The 3792-nt window shown below is 38.1% G+C and overlaps 2 protein-coding genes across 7 annotated transcripts in view; one reads left to right on the forward strand and one right to left on the reverse strand.

Annotated features, from left to right (window-relative positions):
- The window catches only part of METTL8 (methyltransferase like 8), an 83713-nt gene extending 79929 nt beyond the window's left edge, over window positions 1–3784 (reverse strand). For all 6 annotated transcript variants that reach the window (XR_001363580.1, XM_014545733.1, XM_014545726.1 and 3 more), the window contains exon 1: window positions 3643–3784. The gene's annotated coding sequence lies outside the window, so the exon portion shown is untranslated. The remainder of the gene's footprint in view (window positions 1–3642) is intronic.
- DCAF17 (DDB1 and CUL4 associated factor 17) overlaps window positions 3278–3792 on the forward strand; it is a 32551-nt gene continuing 32036 nt past the window's right edge. Inside the window, exon 1 of the mRNA XM_014545745.1 lies at window positions 3278–3384. The gene's annotated coding sequence lies outside the window, so the exon portion shown is untranslated. The remainder of the gene's footprint in view (window positions 3385–3792) is intronic.

Genomic DNA, 3792 nt, shown 5'->3' on the forward strand with positions numbered 1-3792 from the left:
ATCCCTCTCCCTTCCTCTCTGTAAAAAATCAATAAAATATATTTTTAAAAAATAATAAATAAATAAAATAAAGAAACGATGGATGGAAAGAAATGATGGATGGAAACTTTTACACAAAAAATATAAGAAAGTGGAATTCTAGTTCTGATCATTTGGTGAACCTCATAGTCCAAAAACCTTTCTACTATGAAATACAAGAGGCTGGTTAAATATATTTAAAAATATATCTTGCTAACTGCATCACTGAGTCAGCAAGAGGAACGAGAGATCTTTGGAGACCAAAAGGTAGCGAAGGTCCAGAAAGCTGAGTGAGAAATGAAGCCAGCAGCTACCCAAATCTCACAATGTATGAAAAACAAACACATCACAACTTCTCTAAATAAACTCATTTGGTTTAACACTAGAAAATTATCAGAAATTCACCAAATTATCAGATTAAAGAAAAACAATTATAGGATCACCTCAGCAAATAGAGAAAGTAGCTGATTAAATTCAACACTCACAATTGAAAATCTAATAAGACTTTTAGCAAATATGGGATGGAAGAGAATTTCATTAACCTGATTAAGGGTGGCTAGCAAAAATCTACAATGTTATCCTTGATGGTGAAATATTAGAAGTTTATAAAAGTGTATAAGACAAGGATGTCCACTACCACTGGTTCTATTCAACTGCACTAGAGGTCCAAGCCAGCAATGGAAGAAAAGGAGGAATAAAAGGTAAGAATTGAGAAGAAAATAACAAAATAGTCAGTTTTATAAGGACATGATTACCTACATAGAAAAATTCCCCAAACCCTACAAATGACAATTATTACTATTAAAAATAAAATTTAGCAAGGTTGCTAAATAGATGATCGATATACCAAAAATATATAGTTAGAAAATCTAATTTAAAAAATATACTATTTATAATGCTGGCCAAAAATATAAAAAAGTACTGAGGAAGTTGCAAAATATGAAATCCTTTAAGAAAAATTATTAAACTTCATTGAAAGACACTAAAGATCTAAATAAATGGAGAGTCATATTGTCTTCATAGACAGGATAATTTGATATGGTAAAGATGTCAGTTCTCTTCAAATTGATATATAGATTTAATGCTATACTAATCAAATTCCAGTAGGTTTTTTTGTGGTACTTAAGCAGATTCAAAAAGATGTGTGAGCCTGGCTGGTGTGGCTCAGTGGTTGAGCGTCAGGAGGTAAAAGTTTGATTCCCCATCAGGGCACATGCCCTGGTTGTGAGCTCGATCCCCAGTGGGGAGTGTGCAGGAGGCAGCCAATCAATGATTCTCTCCCATCATTGATGTTTCTATCTCTCTCTCCCTTCCTTTCTGAAATTAAAAAATATATATATATGAAAGTGCCAACTGCAAAAACAAAAAGATACTCCTGAAGAAAAAGAATAAGTACAGGACTTGCCCTACCAGCTCTCAACCCTTACTATTAAATTAGTCAGGTAGTAGGCTAGGGATAGAACAGAACAAAGGAAGAGAAAACAGAGCCTAGAAACAGACCTGACCATGAATGTAAACTTGATATGAAACAAGAGTTAACATCACAGATCTGTGGAGAAATGACAGACTCTGCAATAGTGGTGCTGGGACAAGTGGTTTTTCATGTAGAAAAAAAATTAGGGATAATAAATGGTATTGGTTTAAGCTGCTTCGTTTTTGGTAATTTGTTACACAGCAATAGAAAACAAACATATACTTTAACAAGTGTAACAGGAGGCAGGTTTAAGAATGCCTATAGCAGCACTTTTCTAGGAATAAAAAAACCTGAAAGACACTAAAGCCCAGCCAGTAGCAAATGGGTAACTGTGGTAAATTCACACAACGAAATATTATACAGTAGTAAAAATAAATGAAATGAACTCAGGTACCTTGTCAAATGTAATGTTGGAAACACTAGGCAATTTATAGAAGAGTACATATATACAGTATGATTCAATTTATACAATGTTCAAAAACATTGAAAACTTAACAATATTTTATCTATATGAAGAGGAAAGAGGGATCTAGGACCTAGGAAGGGCACACAGGACATGTCAAATTTTTAGGTAATGTTCTAGGTTATTTTGTGTGTTTTTTAAAGTTGATAGATATGAGTATTCATTTATAATTATTATTTACATATTATGCTGTTATATATACAGTCTTTGAATAACTAAAATACTTTTTAAAAACATTACTATGAACCCTTTAATCCTAAATCTTTCTGCATTTTATTTTATTTTTAATATGTTTTTATTGGTTTTCGAGAGAGAGAGTAAAGGGAGAGAGACATTGATGTGAAAGAGAAACAATGACTGGCCTGGCAAAAAGTCTCATTGGTAACAATGTATAAGTAGTCATTTAAATTGGTTTGTTTTATAGTCTTGCTTAATTTAACTTAAACCATTTATAAGTTATAGTTGCATAAAAGATACAACATAAGGAATTTATACAGTTTTATATTTGCATATATTTCACATCCTGAAATATTTTAATTTAACAAGAGAATCCTAAGTATCTACTTGGGTTTGAGAAATTCTGCTTGGGAGCCACTCAGAGATATAGAGAAATGGCAGATTTGTGCTTTAGAAAACTCACTCTGGCGGCAGTATAGAGGGATGACTTGAAAGTATTTAAGGCAGAAAGGAAGCTGTTAATTTTAATATGATAAAACGGACAGACCCTACATTACTCAGGGGGTATGATGAGGAGATGCTCAAGAGTTAGTCTTAGAATCAAAAGGACTTGGTTGTGGGTGAAGAAAAAGAAGGCATCTTAGCTTGACTGTCTCTTGGTGAGGTAAATACCACAGGAAGACAAACAAGTGGCCGTGAGGGGGCAGGAGGGAGAAAAGAGATGATGCATTCAGTTCCGCAATTACTTGAATTTTATTTCAGCCAAAAATTCCGTTATCTTTTCTGAGTCTCGGTGTTCTCAGTGACAGCTGCATTCACGAAATTACCAAATTAAGTATTATAGCGCTGTCTAAAAATACACAAAGCGCTCCACAGTATGCTGCAAATAAGTTATGAAAAAATCAGCAAACGCCCAGCCCCTAAAGGAAATTCAGCAGGGTTAAAGAGAGCTGTGGCACATTTTTACTGAACACTTTGTGACCCACACACCCACTTAGTATTGTACTTTTTGCTGTGAGTCAGATGCCCTCTCTCGCTCGCGTATGTCCTGAACAAGAGGTGGAGAGCCAAGCCCACGCAGGAGATGCAAAGATCACTCTCAAGGGACGCACCCCAGGGACACCCCGGGGCTTGATTACGGGAAATTCCGTGCAGGGGAACTTTGACTTTGCCAGCAGGGCTCGCTACTTCCATTTCGTTTCATTTAGTTAGAGGAATCAACGGGGAATACCTTAGGCAGCCCAATCATAATGTAAGCATTTCACCTGTTACTCCCGTTATGGAGGAAAAGGAGGCTAGAGGAAGGTAAATGCAGCAATTATCGCAAAACCAGCCTGGGTCCTCGCAGACCGCAGAGGGGCGGGCCTCGGGAAAGTAATTCCACACTCGCTGAGCGGGAGAGCCTAGCCTCCTCCACCACCAACTCCGCACACGCAGACCCAGAAAGTGTGACCGTTACCCTCGGCCACAGCATCCCACGTGGTACTGAAGGGAGAGCCGCGGGGCGTACCTTTCGCGCTGGACGCTGCTTTGGGGGTCGCACTCGACTCAGCGCCTCTCTCGGCGCCTCCCACAGCGCAAGTCCGGAGCCGAGAGGCGTGGGGGTGCCCGGGCGGTAGGGACGGGTCCCTAAGAGCGGGGCACCGGAGGCTGCAGCCCT

Source organism: Myotis brandtii, unplaced genomic scaffold (assembly GCF_000412655.1).
Source record: "Myotis brandtii unplaced genomic scaffold, ASM41265v1 scaffold112, whole genome shotgun sequence".
In the NCBI taxonomy this organism is placed as follows: domain Eukaryota; kingdom Metazoa; phylum Chordata; class Mammalia; order Chiroptera; family Vespertilionidae; genus Myotis; species Myotis brandtii.